The following is a 20,597-nucleotide window of genomic DNA, read 5'->3' on the forward strand; positions in this document are numbered from 1 at the left end:
GCTTCACGGACATTTCGCCTTAATTCCAATACACTAACATGAAATCACTTGGGCAAACGCTGTCATGGTGAGTTTCATTTTCCTTTTCATCACAACTGTCAGCGCTTTCCTGTTTGCTTTCCAGTGGATACACCGTCCATTTTGATAAGCACAGTCGAATCCCTGCTTGTTTACAAACCACTCCGCCGCATTCTTGGAATTTCTCTTCCCACGTGATTAGCCTTTGAGTCGGATAGGTGGCCGCTATAGCTTTACATGAAGTTTACAGACTTTCCCTGTCTGAGTCATTGTGAAGTGTTCTACACGGCATGGTTTTGAACTAAAAAAAGTAAAGATGGATTGCTGTCTAACGTGTTCTGTTAATATCATTCTGCGCTTCCTAATGGCAGTATCTATTCGCCTGTTGAAAGAGAAGTAGGCCAGAATATTACAACGCAGCGGGGTGCTGGCTTCATTCGGATCAGGTATTAGAGGCTGCCAACCTTTGTAGGGCTTGCAAACAAATTAAACTCAGAACAAGTTTCAGTGTATATATGCGCTCTTTAGTATATATATTATATAGACCTTACTTTAAATAACCCCTCGAGTCTCGGCGTGGGTTCAACATCCTGTGATTCTGGGCAAATCCCTTAATCTCCTTGAGAGAGATTTCTAAACGGGTTTTGTGTGTACTTAGAAAAAGGGAGTTTTAAATTTCCCTGCACAACGTAAAGAAGCGCTGTTCATTATGCAAATGTAATGCATTGGCAACAGATTATAAGACCGGACCGGGGCATCAGATCTCTTGGCTCTCCTTGACCCATGACTTCTTCAGCTGCACACTGTTTATTTATTTACTTTTTTTAACTAAGGCAGCTGCTTGTTCTATACCGGGACGGGCAATTGTTCTTTTCTTTAAGCAGTATTGGCTTACAAGTCTTAAAGCACACCATATTATTTGTTAAAACCCTGCAGCGACAGGTTTAAGGTGCCAGCTGGGCACCGAAATCGACCCCAGAACACGAACAGTATCAGGCTATACACCTGGTCCTCCCCCTGTATTCAATAATAAAGCTGTTTGTTGTGATTTCTTTTACTGCCAAATGTTTTGGCAAGCTTCACTAAGGCCAAAGAAAGACACATGGCATTTTGAATGACAATGCCTTTTATTTATGTGTTTTAAAAACATGCAAGTGGTGCCTAAGCACGCACATTGTAATTATAGTCCTTGCTTACGAGAAGTAAGGCTGGCAGTAACTGCGCCTCTTTTAATGCCAGCCTTGCTTCTCGGAAGCAAGGACTATAAGTGCAAAGTGCGTGTTTATGCACCATTTGCAGGTATTCAAAACACATAAAGAAAGGCACTGTCATTTACAATGCCAATAGCTTAAACTCTCGCAAATGCGAGACCTATTGCTTTGCAAATGCTTTTGTTTTGTGATAACACCATTGTGCATAGTCAGCTGATGTCACCTCAAAACAAAAGTGAAAGCACACGCCAGTAATGTCATGATCTGTTTTCACTTTTGATTGGTGCTGGGGATTTAACTCGATTCCCGCGCACCGATCCCTGCGAGAGACGCAGCACTGAAAATGAGACAATGCCACTGCTCGGGAATCCCCTCGGAGGGAAAACAGCATGGGATGTACACGGGTCACACCTAACTGTACTTTACTGTGTGTCTAGTTTTCAGAAATGTTTGAGTTTGGTAGGTTTCTTTGGGTTTCGGCGGACCCCACGCCCAAAATCTACAGCTACCCACATTGGGGAGAAAGGGTTGGTTTTGAGTGGGAAAAATAATCTGTCCATGTGCTTTTTGGGGCCTTTCCTGTTGTGGGTGCTGGGCCTAATCACACACATTGGGTACCATTTGTATCAAGAAAAGAGTGGTAGGAAATTTGTGGATCCCTTTATATTCTGGAACTTCATCAGAAATGTGAATTAAATGTGGATTTGTAGCTGAAATCTGAGGTTTATAAGGCTTTATGGGTATGAAAACATCATGGAATCCACATGAATCACACCACCCTAGACTCCGTTGGGTGTCTAAATTGCAGAAGTGTCTAGGTTTGGTAGATTTCTCTGGTTGGCTGCAGACCTAGGTCCCAAAATCCACAGCTGACCACATTGTAAAAACAAAAAAGATCAGTTTTGAGCACAAAAATGTGATCCGTCCATGTGCATTTTGGGGTTTTTCCCGTTGTGGGTTCTGGGCCCACCGATACAAGTGGGTTATCGTTTTATCACAATAGTGTGGGAACGCTGGGTGGTTTGTTGATCCCTATAGATTCTGTAACTTTCTCGCATAGATATTTGAAGAAAATGCATGTTTGGGCCAAAGTTTGAGATTTGTGAGGCCAAATAGTTAAGAAAACATCATGGAATTTGCACAAATCACAACACTCTGCACTCCCCTCAATATCTAGTTTTCAGAAATGAATAGGTTTGGTAGATTTGTCTGTGTGGCAGCTGAGCTAGGGCCCATTCCCACAGTAAACCACATTATAAAAAACGAAAACAAATAAAAGTTTAATTTGCTGGGTGAAATGTTATGTTTTCAGGTCATGCTTGGGGTGTTCGTGTGGCGGGCACTAGGCCCAGCCACACAACTGAGGGACCGGTTTGGTGAGCACAGAATACCAGAACATTTGTTATTACCAATTTTCTTCTCTGCATTTTTGGCTTCCAAATGTAAACCTGTGTGCAAGAGAGAATATATTTTCCAAAATGCCCTCTGATTCAAATAATAGTGTGGATAACAGCACATTCAGAGGTGTACAAATAACTACTGTTAAAAAAATCAGTATCTTGTGTACTTTTCAGAAATGCATGGGTTTACTTCATATCCATTTTTTATTCATTATATTTTATCATATGAATCGATTCATGGTTTGTACATAATGAAATTAAGCTGCAGATTATAATGTGTATCACATGTTTTTAGAAAACCTACAAATTCTTGTGACCAGAAGAGTCTGATGGATATAACAGTATGTTGTTTTTATCGGTCATTGTGACAAAGAAACTGCAGATGGAAACATCATCAAATTCAACTTTTTCCACTTATTTTCATTATTTTTTATTTCATCAATGAGTTTCTTTAGGAAACGTTTAGATATCTACACAGATTACCCCTTGCTGAATGCAGAATGTTGCTTACTTTCAGAAATGTATAGCTTTCCAGCATCACCCATGAGTTTCACACCTTTTTCTACCACAAACGTCCATAAGTTAGTTGAAACCCTCACAATTTGGAAAAATAAACTACTACTTAGAAACATGCTAAAACTGTGATGAAATTTTTTTGATGCAACTATGCTTGTTCCTGAAAGCTGGAAAGATGGTGTTTATAGTACAGAAAATCTATTGATGTGATTTTTACAACAACAAAAATGCTTTCTTGTACAACATTTTTCCCGTATTTCCCCCAAACAAAATGAAGGTATATTTTATCTATTTGCTGTGGGAGTCCTAAAACTCTAGGGGCCAGATGTAGGTAATTGTGAAATACCGATTTCTTAATACCGAATTTTAACGATTTGGTATTAAGAAATCAGTATTTCCGATGTAGGTAAAAATGTGGACATTTTTACCGAATCGGTAAAATTCGGAAAAGAAATACCGAATCCTTAATACCGATCGGTATTACCGCTTTTTAATTACCGAATCGGTAAATACCGAATCGGTAATTCAAAATTCCTGCAATTGAGGAATCAGCCAATCCTGTGCATCCTATTTACTCCCAACAAGGAAGTGGCCACACCCAACCAGATTCTATTGGAGGGGGCAGGCAGCAGAGAAGGACAAACAGGAGCAACTTTACTACCTGACATCAAACACCAGAATGGACAGCCAGGACATGGAAACTGATGGTGCAGAAAGGAAAAGAAAACTTAAATTTAGTGAGAGGGAGCTTGAGATTCTAATTGAGGAGGAACACACCAAGCTATTTGGTAAAAAATCACTACAAGTGCCTGAGTCACAAAAAAGAAAAATATGGATTGGAATCCAGGACCTCATTAATTCCATAGGTGTGACCCACCGTGACGTGAACGACCTAAAAAAGAAGAGTATGACGAAGAAGAGGATGTCTGAAAGGAAAAAGCAAGCCAACCTGACAGGAGGAGGAAAAAATAGAGCACCTGCACCGACTGCCCTGAAACTGCTTGTGGAGTCCACCAGTGAGCCTGAGAGTATTAGCAACATCGGGGATGCAGACAGCTCAGCCAGAGCTGCAACCAAACAAGGTAAGATGCATGCACATCAAGCTGCGCCCCCCACTCCCTAACCCCATTCCCCAATGAGGCAGTGTGAATCCCACTCCAGTACAGGTTTTACTAAACACTACCAATGCATTATGGGAGATGTAGTCAGTGTAACACCAATCATAACAGTCAGCCCACTGAACCCAAAGACATGTGATGCACATCAGCGATAAGCAAGCAGAGGACAGTCAGATTTATTGGCAGACATGAAATTTATTTGTATGCAAATGCTGCCAGACAAGTGAACTAATAAACAATCTGTCTCCACAGGCGAGACATCGCGGAGGGCTGTGCCAGGCAAGGCAGTAAAGGCACCCCGGAGAGATAGAGCGGAGGAGAAGGATGTCATTTCGCCTGCGGGCCACACCACAACACCACCACCACCATCAACACCACCACCATCAACACCACCACCACCGGCATCAACACCGGCATCACCAGCAGCGTCACCAACGCCATCATCTCCAAGACCCAGGAGGCATGCAGTTGCCAGCCTCCAACAGATGGAGTTGTCCGACGAGGACTGCAGGGGGGAAGAACAGCCAACGGTGCCAGACGATGGCACTAATGCCGGTACACAGTCCCCACAGAGCGACCACACACAGGTGCCACACGCCGCAGGGCTAGGGCACACAGTCCACCTTCGCAGGGTGAGGATCAGAGTTTCTATGCAGGTCTGGAGCTCAACATGTTGAAGGTGCAGCACCTGCAAGAAAAGGCAATCAGATCAGTTCAGCGGCAGATGGGGCACATGACAGCACACTTGCAGTGAAGGGCATCTGTACAATGAACACAACACTGGCTGAGGGAATGAGGGATATGGCTGAGGGCATGAGGGACATGTCCGACTCAGTGAGGCCGCTGTGCAGCAAGATGGACGATAACAGAATGGCAAGGCGCAGGGAAAGGCATAAAATGGAGAACTACACCAAGGCGGTGAACCGCCTCTCCACTGCCACTTCTCTGCTCTGCAGGTGCTCGGTGGCCATGCAGGAGGAGATGGCACACTGCAGCCGGGATGTGGCAAGGGGGCTGGTGATACTGACCACTGCACTTGAAGTTCTATAAAATAATCAGACAGCCAATACTGGTGCAGGTGATGTGGCGGACAGTGAGGAGACAAATAGCCGCAGTAGTGAAACGCCCCCTGTTACAGAGCCCAGGAGGCGCAGCGGACGGCAAAGTGGTGGCACAGGACATATTGCCAGTGAGGACAGTGTACACAGAGTAAGCAGCAATGTTGTGCGTGAGCGCAGGAGGTAATGCCAGGCACACTTGTTTTTGATACATGGGTGAATTAACCCATGACGGCTTTGTAGGCTGTTTGGAATTGGGACTGTTATGTTAAGCCCTTCATGATGTGGCGTAGTGACATGCTATTAAACTACGTCACTCGCACAGAATTACTGGCTGTGTCTCATTACTTACCTAGAAATAGTTCTGTTTAATCTCAACCCGTCTTTGTCTCCCATCTGGTGCTGGTGCTGCTCCTGCTTCGCTGGGCTCTGGCTGTGGACAGTCATGGTCATCGTCCTCAGAGTCGGTCAAATCGACTGCTGTCCCTTTCTTAGTTGCCAGGTTATGCAGCATAGCACATGTAGCAATGATCTTGCAGCAGATGATGGGTCGGTACTGAAGGGTGCCTCCGCTTTTGTGGAGGCAGCGGAACCTACTCTTCAACAGTCCAAACGTCCGCTCCACCATGTTGCGTGTTGATTTGTGCGCAGCATTATATCGTCTCTCACTTGGGGTTGATGGGTTCAGATAAGGAGTGAGGATGAATGCCCGCACGGCATATGCGCTATCACCTAGGTGAGAAAGAAAGTGCCATTAATAACAAACACCAACACATTCATCAGCAGTATACATCAGGGTGTGTCGCAGTGATTTACCTAGCAGGTATCCTTCTCCAAATTCTCCCCCAGCCAGACTTGTGTATATCCCACTGTTGCGGAATATGTAGGAGTTATGGGTGCTCCCAGGAAATTTTGCAATGATGTCAGTGATGATGTTGGCCGCATCACGGATGACCTGCACGTTGATGGAGTGGATGGATTTTCTGTTACGGTAGATGTACTAGTTGGCTGCAGGTGGGCAGATCGGTATGTGTGTCCCATCAATGCACCCTATAACATGCGGGAACGGTGCCTTTTGGTAGAAGTCTGTTTTTGTTTTCTGCAGTTCGGCCTGTGTGATGGGGAAGCATATGTAGTGATGCATCCTTTGCATCATGGCATCCAGGAAATTGTTAAAGAACCGAGACAGGCAGCTCTGCGACACACCACCTGCCGCAGCTATCACCCCCTGGTAACTTCCTGATGCTAATAGGTGGAGGCTACAGAGCACCTGCACATGTGGTGTTATAGCGTGCGTCCTTGGTGTACGATGCTCCAGGAGTGGGTGCAGGACCCCATATCAGGACCAGGATAGTTTGGGGCTGTAGCCTGTGCCTTTCATGAATTTCTGCCTCAGTGAGTTGAATTAGTGTGATGCGCTGTCTGTATATGCGCTCCTCCCTTCTCCAGATCCTCATTCCTGCTGCCTGTAGTCATAGCCGCCTTGCATTAACGTAGAGGTCCGCCATTGTGTTGAGACTGTTGCATTTTGGGGCTGTTTAAATGCTGTGCACATGATTACCAACTGCTTTGAGTCAGTGGTAATTACCGACTCTTAAATTCCGAATTTCATGAAATTCGGTATTACCGATTTTTAGGTCGAGCGTAGCGAAGCGTAGCGAAGGACCTTTTGTCGGCGTGTTTGGGGGAATGTGAGACAGCGTTCAGGCACGAGCCTCGCTGTCTCAGATTCCTCCTCGTGGGCGCGCACGGCGCCGTGCACATCCCCTGCCTCGCATTCGCAGCCTCTCTCAATCACACACAGCCACACTCACGCATGCGCGCACACACACATACACCCACGCAGGCACACACAGGCAGGTACACACGCATGCATACACACACGCATGCATACACACACGCATGCATACACACACACACACACACGCACGGAGGGTGGAGTCTGCATATTTAGAACTGGGAAGTGCTGCAGGGAAAGCGCTGTACGTAATAAGATCACCGCTCCTGGCCCGAGGTTCTTATGGTGTGTGAACTTACCCCCTAAATTCACCGCCGTGTGAGAGTGCATGAAGATCGCCATTAGAAGCACCGCCAGCAGCCCGGGAACCTCGGGACGCCGTTGCCTGCTCCACCTACGTCACCTCCATGCCGCGCTGTGGTTGGCTCAAAGTTTCAGCCATTCCCGCCGCGTCATCAGAGAGCTGCGCCGGGATTGGCTGCAGCTCTCCAGGACTTCAGTGACATCAGCCTCTCTGTGTTGGAGAGGAGGCCTGAGCAGTGATCGGACAGAGGGAAGAGTCGGGGCGGGGCGGGGGGGTGTCTGCGTGCCTTGTTATTAATGGCTGGCTCTCTGCCACTTCCGAGCCCCCAAGAGCGCGGTCTCCAACTCTCTGGAGACCCAGACCAGGGATTGTCCTGTAGGCATAAGCTTCGTTCCCCTGGCGGGCTGTAGCCCAGAGGGAGAAGACACTGCAGACACGCCGCGGCCCGACCTCACAAGACAGGTCAGGGAACTGTCCACAGCCGCCGGAGTAGTGTTGCCATTCACTTGCCCATCGAAGTATGCACAGCCGGCTGAGTCAGGCAGGTCAGTGACTCCATCAAGGACCCTGCATCTCCCGCGACCGGGCCGTCCCCGGCCCCCTCCACTCCGGTCTTCAGCCCGGCCCTCTATCGGCCATGAAATAACAGCCCGGGGGCAGCTCAAACATTCTGTAAGGCCGCACACCACCCCATCGCCGCTGTAATGCTTTTAGGGCAAATCCAGCGGCAGTCGGTCAGACCGGTTGTCAAGGGCGTCCGCCAGGGCCTGAGCAGCTCAGGGTGAGTCCATTAATGAACTGATGATGGCAAAGTACAGGATAACAGGATAGCGAAAGTCTGTTGAATGTTAGTCTATATTCACGTGTTAGCTTATCTTTTTTCTGTCTCAGGGTTACCTGTAAATTTACTTCTATGTAGGGTTACTGAAGCTATGGTAGAAATTCGATTTTTGGGAGGTGAGTATCGTGAGTAATGCTTTAATTGAACCCTGTACTCCAAGTGTGGCCCGATAAGGGCCCTGAACGGTGGCACAACGTATTTGTCATCCTTACTTTAATTTCTCATCCATGCATAGTCAGCAGACACCATTCTTAATAAATAGAACAAGTGCTGTGGGTACTCGCATTTAGTTGTCTTTGGGAATGCTCTTCATTTGTTTTAGCTTGAAACATCGCCTATAGCCCTAATTGTGTTTGTCTGTTGCTGGTGCGTCAGTTTGGCCTAAACACAGCACCGTCGTGCACATTTGACAGGCCGCCACTTTATAATTGTGCTTTGTGTTGTGACATGGAGGTTCACTGGCTCAAATGTACACAGTCCTATTGTGATACTGTTCACCACACACACACCAGGGCCATAAGGAAGTGCAGCCTGATTAGCCACCTGATTGTTTGCAGTGTGCACAGCAGATTAACCGCGTGACCCTGTATCTCCTGCCGCTCTGCAGAATTATGCGGCAGCATGCCTTGCGGTAAAATGGCGCGGCCCCAGACTTGTTGGCTGCTAGATACCAGCGCCGGATGAGTGGTGGATTGCCCCCTGGGGTGCAGTGCTCTTCCTTCGCCCCTCTCCCCGTCTCCCTGGCGGGGATATCGCTCTCCTCCACCTCTTTCATCGAGGTGACAGCGTGTGTCAAAGGCCGCTGGACGCCGCCATTGTCCAGCAGCACTCCGGTTGTTTATGTAACATCAGTCATTGGTGCGTGGGAGCTGCAGGAACCTCAATGTGCTTTGAGTGAACGATGGACATATTGTGAAGGATGGCATAAAGGCATAGCCACGTGGACGAGCCTATATGTTAGAATTTCTGAGAGTCCAGTCTGGCGCAGGAATAGCGGAACACATGTCGGGCCTTGATTGCAAACAATTCAGGACGGAGCTATGAGTTGTGCGGAGTATGCCACATCTGGTAATTACCTGCAATAATGTCTCCACCCCTGGTTTCAATTTTGACTGGGAAAACTGGCTGAAATACAATGATGGGGTGTGCTGGCAGGGACACGATGGTCCAGTAAACACAAGGACATGAGAAGTTTATTGGAAAGTACACAAATCTGCCAAATGTTGCTTAATAGAAATGTGAAATGTTTTTGGGACTGGAGTCAAGTATCCTGGACATTTGTAATCCCTGCAACAGAGTCTCAATTATAAGTGGAGTGTTAACATTTTCATCCCTGTGACATTTTGGCAGGTCAAACCTGTGGTAATTTAATGGGGGTAAAAGACCAGCAGATTACAGGGATATGCTGATTTTGGTGTGGTAAGCATATAAATAGTTGGTATTCCCAATTCTGAGAAAAAACTCGAAATAAGGGCTATTTATCACATCTGATAAATTCTGGTCCTCTGGGTGTCATATTTTATCATTTGCGATAAACGCCAACTACCCCTTTGGGGAACACCCAATTAGGATGTCATTACCCCACCCTATTCTGAACACGCTTTATCAAGTGTTATCTTGTGTGATATTTATTCAATAGCACTCTGTTGTGCTACTAAAGAGGAATCTGACTGGTAGCTCGAAGCGCTGAGAAACAGGGCACAGTGAATCACAAGTTTACCTAGAGTTTCTCAAAAGAAGACCGTTTTGGGACACCGTCAGTCACATGTTTGGTTGATGCCTCTGAAAGCGTGCTATGGCTGAGGTGAAGCCAGTCACAATTCAGAGTCGTACCTGCAGTAGGTCGTTCGTCGGCCTGGAGCACAGACAGTCATATTTAAGAGCCTGTGTCCAATGAAAGGCTTGCAGGAATTTGACAAATGTAATAACGGGTAAGGCTTGCACCCGGCTCGCTCACTCGCAAAAACGTGTTGATACATTGGGGCTCCTTACGATGTCGGGCAGACTTACGTCCACCCGACACCGCAGCGGTCTAGGACCACGACCACTTGACCTTAGGTTATCTCCTCAGTATTTGAATGCGACCGCCCATAGGGGGGTCGGAAACATCCAATCTGTTTCTCGGCTTCACTTCTCCACTTCTCCTCCCCCCTCCTATTTACATCCCTGCTGTTCACACTTCTTCACGGCCGCTAGGCCGTGCTTCAAAGGGATCCGCTCCCCTGCCCCTAAAAGCTTGCCCCTGCGAGATTTTGTTGTTCATCTCTTCCAGTTCCCACAGATTCTGTCGAAAACAAACTAGTAAGGAGCTTTAATGGGTTTAACGTTTGGCTTTCAGTATTTCCCAATTTCTCAAACTCGAGTGTTTCTTTGTTGTAACGAGCATTGTTGTAGACTTCTATTTGTAATCTATAAGTAAACATGTCAAACCCTAGCACGGCCAGCTGGGACATCCTACAGGTGTGAACACATTCACTAACATCAAATTAGACATCAACTCTTGATATAGCTCAATGAAATGAAGCCGTAGCAAGCTGTTAAGAAACGCAGCATTTATCTGCCTTCATTGTAAATACTCGAGCTAGTTGTATTGGTTTCATTTTGCATCACTCTAACCCTCCGTACTTCAGACAGGCAGTTCCCTTCAGCCACACTGCCCAGATTTACCATTTGCCCTCTAATAACATGTAATTTGTAAATATGACTGTAATACATTATTACTTGAAAAACAGATTTGCTGACATTGGCAATGCTTGTTTGTCTAATTGGCAGACTCAGCTGAGAGGCCAACAACTGAATGGGTGCGTGCGAAGAGTCAGGTAGCCTGCACTTCTGCCACGGTCTTACTAATTCAGAACACACTTTTTTTTTTACTTCCTCATTAGTTAACCGCCCCACCTCCACTTTTGTCTAGTTGCGAGACTCAGCTGAGAGGCCAACAACTGAATGGGTGTGTGCGAAGAGTCAGGTAGCCTGTACTTCTGCCACGCACTTTTGTTTCTAATGCTTACGGAGCAGGCATCGCTAGTCTCTCACTCGCCTCTCTGCATGCATGCTTAGCTCCCTTTGTTAGTTTTCCTTGGCCGGACTTTGGAGGGCAGTGTGATGACCCACTTTGGGGGATAGTTCAGAGTCAGGTAGCCTGCACTTCTGCCACAGTCTCACTAATTCAGAGCGCACTTTTTTTTTACTGCCTCATTAGTTAACCGCCCTACCTCCACGTTTTTGTCTAGTTGGCAGACTCCGCTGAGAGGCCAACATCTGAATGGGTGCATGCGAAGAGTTAGGTAGCCTGTACTTCTGCCACACACTTTTCTTTCTAATGCTTACGGAGCAGGCAGCGCTAGTCTCTCACTCGCCTCTCTGCATGCATACTTGGCTTCCTTTGTTAGTTTTCCTTGGCCGGACTCTACCGCCCTCACTCTACCGCCCTCACTCTACCACCCTTCCTCTACCACTCTACCACCCTCACTCTACCACTCTAGCGCCCTCACTCTACCACTCTACAGCTGTCACTCTACAGCCCTCACCCTACCACTCTACCGCCCTCACTCTACCACTCTAATGCCCTCACTCTACGGCCCTCACTCTACTACTCTACCACCCTCACTCTACCGCCCTCACTCTACCGCCCTCACTCTACCGCCCTCACTCTACCGCTCTCACACCCTCACTCTACCTCCCTTACTCTACTGCCCTCACGCCCTCACTCTACAACTCTACCGCCCTTCCTCTACCACTCTACCGCCCTCACTCTACCACCCTAACTCTACCGCTCTCACTCTACCGCCCTCACTCTACAGCCCTCACTCTACCGCCCTCACTTTACCACTCTACCGCCCTCACTCTACCACTCTACCGCCCTCACGCCTTCACTCTACCGTCCTCACTCTACCACTCTGCCGCCCTCACTCTACCACTCTACCACCCTCACTCTACCGCCCTCACCCTACCACTCTAGCACCCTCACTCTACCGCCCTCACTCTACCGCCCTCACTCTACCGCCCTCACCCTACCACTCAACCGCCCTCACTCTACCGCCCTCACTCTACCGCCCTCACTCTACCGCCCTCACTCACTCTACCGCCCTCACTCACTCTACCGCCCTCACTCACTCTACCGCCCTCACTCACTCTACCGCCCTCCCTCACTCTACCGCCCTCCCTCACTCTACCGCCCTCCCTCCCTCCCTCTATCTATCTATCGCACTCACTCTATCTATTGCATCACCATAGCATCAATCAGCACCACCACAGCATCACTCAGGGGCACCACAACATCACTATGCGCTACAACAGCATCACTATGCGCTACAACAGCATCACTTGTCGCCAAAACAACATCACTCATCGCCACCACAGCATCAATCTGTGCAACGATTCAACAACAACTGGTTCAAATATGTTCTGTCAATGTTTCAAGCTTTATTACAAATGTCATAAAAACATGTTAAATGTTTTCACTTCTGTTCTTGGATTTTCGTTACAATAAAATACACTGAACATAATCTTCACAAAAGTTATTTACAAAAGTTTAAGCTATTGCCATTATACATTACAATACCTTTTATTTAAGTATTAATTATTAAAAAAATTAAAAGCCATTGTTATTTGTAACATCAATACATCTAAGTCACGTAAATACAACACACATTGCATTACAAATGCTATAGGTGTCACATTTGCGAAAGTTAAAACTATTGGCATTGTAAATGACAAAGCTATTTTAGCTATTTTCAAAACCAACACATAAATACAAAATGTGTCATTTACAATACCAATAGCTCAAACTTTCCTAATGCGAGACCTATTGCATTGCAAATGCTTGTTGGTACTTCTCTTTGACCGATTCTTATTTATGGAATCGGTATTTGGGGATTTCGGTATCTCCGATTCGGTAATAAGGAATCGGTAACTGGTTATCCTTATTTTACCGATTCCTTATTACCGAATCCATTCAGTATTACGAAAATTGCAATTGGCTAAATACCGGTCATTTACGGTGAAATTTACCGATTTTCACCGTTACCGACCGGTATTTTAGCCACCTACATCGGGTCCTAGGTATCTTTAGAATCCACAGGAGTTTAGAAAAAATGATACAAATTTGCACTGATACTTTATGGGGAAATAGGTTATAAAGGCTGACGCGTGAAGTACCCTAAATATCACAAAAGGGCTAAGCACTGGGGTTGGAAAAGCCTCATTACTTAAGGTGTTAATTATTCCATCTGTCTTTACCCAGCAAATCCCCGGATATACTTCAAGTTTGGCAAAATGCTATGGTTTTCATGCTTTTTGGTCTGAGTAAATGCTGCTTTTTGTTGTCTACAGATTCACTGGTCGACTTCAGGGTAATTCTTTTTGAAATCACTATGCATTATGCATATTTACTACTACTTCGAGCCCTGTTTTGTAGTCCAGAAATATATAGCTATACCAGTCACCATGCATAAATGTTGGCTGTGCAGCTAGGAGCTTCTATAGATAAGGCACCAAGCTCTGGAGCCTCCCCCACTTCGACTGACAGCTAACAGCAAATAGATCGTGTATTGTTCAGTAAGAAGATACATTCTTGGCTCTTTGATGAGTATTTGTCAGAACTGAGTTTCTGTTTCCCAAGTCATGCTTCTCTGCCTATGTGTGTATGTTACACTTCAGAAATATGCTAATATGATATTAATAGAATAGCATGTGCTTATTAGTCCATCTTCACCTAGAAGGAGCAATCTTTTGAATGCTTCATAATGCTGTTGTTAATAAGACTGAATGTCTGTGTCTCTTTGGATTCCATCATATTTAGCAGTCATGGCATGGATTGTGGAGGTATTTGTTTAGTGGAGAAGTGTGGCTCACTGGTTAGAAGCGACAGACCCTGAAGCAGAGGTAAGGCCCGGGACCAGGGTTCAATTCCCCACGCGGCAGGGTCTTGGGCTCAATGTCTGCGGACTCGATAATTCTCGCCTCGGTGCCTACTCTAATCATGGGTCCCACTCTGCAACTCTGGGCAATAGCTTGCTTAATCTCCACAACGGCCCCAACAGCGCTGGGATGCCTGGCTTCACCTTGGGGGTGCCCTGGAGGGGGCATCTCACAGGGAAAGCCAGGATGGGTTCCACAGCGGTATACAGCGCCAGGATGCCCGTAGATGGGGCGGCAGTGCGCTTTACAAGTATACACAAATTTACATTTACATTTACTAATACTGTAGTATTAGGGACAGTTTCCAAGCACCTGATAAGGGTGTGTTACTCTATAAAATGCAGATATATACAATTGACAAAGACCTTACACAAAAACATATGGCATAATTTAGGCGATCTCGGGTACATTTGAAAAACTCCCTCTGGACTCTTTATTTTTTTTCACCCGGTATTAAGATATTATTGTGTATGAAAAGCACACCCATGCCAAAAGGCATCTGCTTCAGAGGTAGGTAATTCCTTTTTTTTAACAAAACACTGATCTGCAAAATTGCACTAATTATCGCTGGAGATTTCCAGAGAATGAGCAGCATATGTAGGAATTCATGAATTTTCCACTCACAGGACCAAGTTGGAGGGCGTTACTTAAGAGTGGCTTGTTTAATTTTAGACCTGGAAAAGGCGTTTGATTCCCTAATGTGGAACTACCTTTTTCAGGTCCTAACCCAAATTGGTGTCGGTCCCCGACTCTTTGCGTACACACGCCTCCTATGTACCAATCCGACCTCCTGGGTCTTTCTAGGCCACCTTATCTGTGCCACATTTCCTGTGGGTAGGGGTACCAAACAAGCCTATTCCTTTCACCCCCTGCTCTTTGGCCAGTTGAGCTGTTGGCTATCTGCTTGCGATACAACGACTCTTCCTGGGGGATACTCCTGGAGGTCATGACACATGTGGTTTCTCTGTACGTCAATGCCCTTTATGTGAAGGACATCATGTCGGATTTCACCCCATACACTCAACGATACACCCCCTCAATCCTGATCAGCCATCTCGCTCCCTCACACTGGGCTCCACACCAATAAGCTAGCAGAGCGCAGCTATGTGCTACTTGAGGATCCGCCTCTACCACACCTCGATGGATATGATTGATGGGAATCTCCGGGCGGCATTACAAGGTATTAAAGCGCAAATGCAATTCTGGCGTTCACTACCTCTTGCCCCAATATGGAAAATTGCCCTTGCAAAATGATTTATGCTCCCTCCCCTACTTTACCACCTCACCAACCTCCTTTGATCCTGTCTCGCTCCTTCTTTCAAGAACTCAATTCCCTACTGGGCGATCTTATCTGGGAAAACGGACAGCGTTTTGTACTTCTTAGCAAATTACAACTCCCAACAGACCGGGAAAGGTTGGGAGCAACGTCTTTTGAGGCGTACTATCTCGCGGCTCAACTGCAGTGGGTATCACGGACTAACGAGAGATATGTTGGTGCGAACTGCAACAGAGATGGAGTGATGACATCCATGATATCCATCGCTTCCCACTTCCTAGAACACTACCTCCTACCTCACCACCAATGCAAGGGACTGTGGCTAGTTCATGTCTGGCGCATATAAACCGCATGTCCCCCAAATCCCTTACTTATGCCCCAGCCCTACCCCTGATTGGACTCCCCAAATTTCCCAGGTTCTATACAAGACCTAACCTGGTCCCTTGGACAGAAGGATCGCTCTACACAGCATGAGACCTTTACCATGACAGCCAATTTTTCCCATTCAAGCAGTTAGTAGCCAAGTATGGTTTACCCTCCAGGCAGTTTCTCTTACACCATTGACTCGCTCACACTTACAACACCCTGTGGAATGCGACGATGATTGAACCTGTGACTCACCCTGTCCTTCAGATTCTAACAGCGGGGTCTGATCATCATTTACTTACTTGGCTCTATAAAGCCATGACCGTGCTCTCCCTCAACACGCTCAGACATAAATGGGAGGATGAATTTGGGCGTGTGCTGCATGACAAGGAGTGGAAAATAGTCTTACAGTTCACGCGTCAGGTATCCTGTAAATCTCACTTCAAGAGTCAATAACTCTATATGTTACATCACGCATACCTCACTCCAGTCCAAATCAATTGATTCTTTTTTCCTCTTGGCAGATGCTAGCTGCCCTGGATGTCAGGCCCCAGGCGCAGATCTACAGCTCATTCTTTGGTCCTGCCCAATCCAACACCAATACTGGGAGACAGTACAGAACATCCTCCGTCAAATCACAGAGCTCCTCGATATCCACACATGGGAGGAATGCTCACTGGGTATTTTCAAGCATTGCTAACCTCGCAAAGTGCGTACACGCTTTGTCTCCTTGACACTTCGCCTTGCCAAATGTTCCCTTACCTTACATTGGCTCTCCCTAACTTCCCCCCAATTGAGGCCTGATATGGAGCGGTCCGTAGAAGGGGCGAGGCCGAAGAAGAAGCCCTCCGTTATGAATAAGTGCAAGGCTGACGCAAAAGGCCCATCTCAGGGTTAGTACAACATACTAGAAATGATGACCTCCCTCCATACCGACCCAGTGACAATCGCTACACACAGGTATTGTTTTTAATTTATTATAATTTTATTTTACCCATTTCAATAATACAATACAGACAAAATCAAAAGAATAGAAAAATAGAAAAAAGACAAATCTCCATACAATAAAATAACAATGAAAAGATAAAGACATGAGCAGCTTAAATATTCCTGCTGACCAAGATTCAGATAATACTCAATCATGATAAACAATCAAATCATACAATGCTTGACTTTACTATACGAGTAATTCTCCGTAAAACAACAAGGTCATACTTTCAATATCACCGCTGCCAGGTACCAGGTAAGACAGTTATGTCAATTGTGGCAGTGGGTTCTCCTCTGCCAGTGGAGGTATTACTGATTGTGTTAAAGTTCGAGTCTCAATGTAAGTGGCATATATGCTCCAAATGTTCTTCAGGCGGCTTCTAGGGGGGAGGAGCTCACTGTAAATTTCTGTTTACGTGTTGCAATACAACATATCTCTGGACCATTGTTTCAATGTGGGGGGGGGGCCTCTGGACCAATGTATCGCCAATCTCGCTTAATGCCATGTCTACCAAGCACCAAATGGGTTTCTGTATATTTTTTTTAATATCCCAGAAGTGCCAGTGGCTGGTCCGGGCTGAGGTCTACCTGTGTTATCGTCTGAAGTTCTGAAAATATCTGTATCCAGTAGTTTGCTATAGGTGGGCAAAGCCATGCTAGGTGCAAAAAATCAGCCTCGGGGGCTCTGCAGCGTTCCCAGTTAGACGCATCACGGAGCCTATATTTGTGAAGGCGTATTGACATATGGTAGATGCAGTTCAAAATTTTAAACTGTATAAGCCTATGATGGCCATTGAGAGAGATACGTTTAGTTGCCTCGCAGCAGAACCGCCACATGTTGTAATCTATGGTCAATTCCAAGTCTCCCTGCCATTCTAGCCTGGCCTTATTGTGTCAGTCCCTATACAGCTCCTGTGTCTGGGAGTATATGTTGCAACTAAGCGTTTAGGGGATGTAGACTGAATCAACGTGGAGAATGAGTGCACCTCCGTAGGCTCCAGCATCTCGTCTCCCAGCATCTGTCTTAGCGCACTCCAGGCTCTGAAATAATGAAATTTAGGTAGTGGTGAGGGCTGCGGATCCTTCTCTAGGGCTGACCACTCCCTGCCCTTACCATCACTGAAGAAGTCTCCTATTGTGTCTAGTCCTAGAGTGTGTAATGCTGCTAGCATTTCCGAGAAGTTAGAGTCGGCAACCATTCACACCAGGCTATAGGGGTATTAGGTGAGTATAGTATAGCTGCCGCTTGTCTATTTAAAAGGTTGTGCCATGCATGAACCGTAGCGTTAATCGAATCTAGAATAATAGTATTTCTACTTGGCGGGTGGAACAGAGCAGTCTCCAAATGGGCTGGGGCGTTTGTGACATGTTCTCTGTGCAGATGCGTTGGGGGAGTCTGCTGGTTGAGCCAGAAATAGGCATGTGAGGGTTGAGCAGCCCAGTAGTAAAGATCAAGATCCGGTGCACCCAATCCTCCCATCGAATAAGAGAGAACCAAGAGTTTCCAGCTCGCACGGGGTTGTTTGTAGGTCCAAGCCAATTTAAATAACAATGAACAAAGATATTTGAAGAATTGGGCTGGCAGGAATATAGGTATAATAATAAAAAGGAAAAGAAAGCAGGGTAGGACAACCATTTTGATTAATGATATTCTATCCAATAGAGAGAGGAGGAGACGAATCCAGCGCGCAATGTCGTCCTCTAATTTAGTAATAGCGCGACCATAATTTTCTCGGAAGGCAAGGTCTGAATCTGTGTATTTGAATACCCAAATAGCGTATCTGGTCAGTAGACCATTGTAACGGAAAGTTTCATTCTTCTGGGGGAAGTCGCTGGAGTGAGGGGGAATATCACAGACTTCGACCAATTTATCGTAAGGCCAGATAGCTCGCCAAATCGTACTATTTCACGCAATACAGGAGACACATTAGTGGCCGGATCCCTGACATACAGGAGAGTGTTGTCTGCATATGAGGATAGGATGAGGTTATATCCCGGAAATCGTATCCCCCTATTGCTATGGTATTCCCGCAGTGCATATGTCAGTAGCTCAGCCACCAGTGCATATAGCAGTGGTGATAGGAGGAAACCCTGTCTGGTGCCCCTGGATATTCCCAGGGGAGCAGTAACCACGTTGCCCACCCTCACTCTAGCAGTGGGATTCGTATATAGTGTGCTAATTAGGCTTAGATAGACACTTCCCATCCCCATTCGCTCCAAAGTCTGCATTATGAACTTCCATTCCACAGAATCAAATGCTTTTTCAGCATCTAAAAAAATTGCGGCAGGGGCAGTATGTTGTATGGCACCGAAGACTGTGCGCAGATTATATGTAAGAGTGCGTCCTGGTATAAAAAGCTGTCTGTTCTACTCCCACTAGGGTTGGCGGTAACGGGGTAAATCTATTTGCTAGCACCTTGGCGAAAATCTTCTTGTCGACGTTCAATAATGAGAGCGAGTGGTAGGAGCAACAACTATTTTGGGGTTTGCCAGGTTTCAGTATATCAACCAGGAGCGCCTTTCACATTATCGGCGGCATCGTGCCCTCTTCAGCCATTTCTCCAAAAAGAGTCAGCAAATGCAGTACCAGTAATTCCTTGCATTATTTGTAGAACCCCAATGTGAGTCCATCTTGTCCTGGCGCACCACCAAGACGCATCACGGAAATAGCAGCTCTTATTTCCCACGCCTCAAGTATTCTCTATGATAATCTAGTAGCCAGGGTAGTTTAATATACTCCACTATATCAGTTTGTGTGGTATTGGACCATGATTGGTAAAGATCCGCATAATACATCCGAAAACATTCCGCCACTGCATCTGTATCTGCCAGCACCTCTCCACTATCAGTAGTCAATTCTACAGGGTGTGAGGACGCTCTATGGCCTTTCATTAGATTGGCGAGGGCGGTGCCCGTGCGTTCTCCATCTCCATATACCCTAGCCACTGCATATTTACATAGGAGTTTTACCTCCCTATCGGCTCCAGTGTAGTATTCTTCTAGTGTGGCTTTTAGCGTGGCTTGTAGTGTGGGATCGTCATTGGTAAGTGTCGCTCTTTCCAGACCCTCCAGAGTTTGTTCTAATCGCTTTAACCGGTCCCTAATCGATTTGAGCACACCAGAGTGCTTGGATAGCTCTACACCCCGTACATAAACCTTAAAAGTCTCCTAAACCGTGGTGAAGTATGGAACAGAGCCTATATTTGTCTCACAGAAGGTTTCCATAGCCTCCCGCTCCACACAGGTATAATCTTACCACCCACTCCACAAACTGACATTATTCACAGCGCAGCTTCCTCCTAACAAAGTGGATCCCCCATGTTCCTCTCATTGCTCTCCTATCTTGGATAGTGTGAATAGAATGAAGCCCGCTTGCCCTCCCTTGGAAAATCCCTCCTCCCCCTACCCCTTCTTTTCCCCTTTACTAAGCTCAACCAGGCTAGCAATGACATACATAACTATGAGAGCACTTAACCTAAGTGTGTTCTTTCTTTCACATTCTCCTTGCATGCCAAACTTACTTATTATGTGCATTTTGACATGTGACTCATCAACTGTGGATGAAAAAGTGCCCTATCAAACTGTCGACCTCATCTACTCTCTGTTTATTGTCTACCTTTAAAACCAATAAAACTAATTTTTTTAAAAGTAATAATTCATGAACCGCTTCATGGAGCAATAATATCACAATTGTCCTCTATTTTTGAATGAGCAAAATATAGATAAGCCGAATGTGTAGGCATGCATGTCAAAAAGACAATTTTCTAAGAAAGAGGTGAATTATTGTGACACTGCCAGCGATGTACTGTAAAATTGGCATGACATATAATTCTATTTTTATG

At 46.1% G+C, this 20,597-nt stretch overlaps 1 protein-coding gene across 1 annotated transcript in view; it reads left to right on the forward strand.

The window, feature by feature from the left end:
• VPS33B (VPS33B late endosome and lysosome associated) overlaps positions 1–20,597 on the forward strand; it is an 806,019-nt gene that overhangs the window by 606,397 nt on the left and 179,025 nt on the right. The gene's annotated exons all lie outside the window — the stretch shown is intronic.

This window comes from Lissotriton helveticus, chromosome 3_1 (genome assembly GCF_964261635.1).
Source record: "Lissotriton helveticus chromosome 3_1, aLisHel1.1, whole genome shotgun sequence".
Lineage (NCBI taxonomy): Eukaryota > Metazoa > Chordata > Amphibia > Caudata > Salamandridae > Lissotriton > Lissotriton helveticus.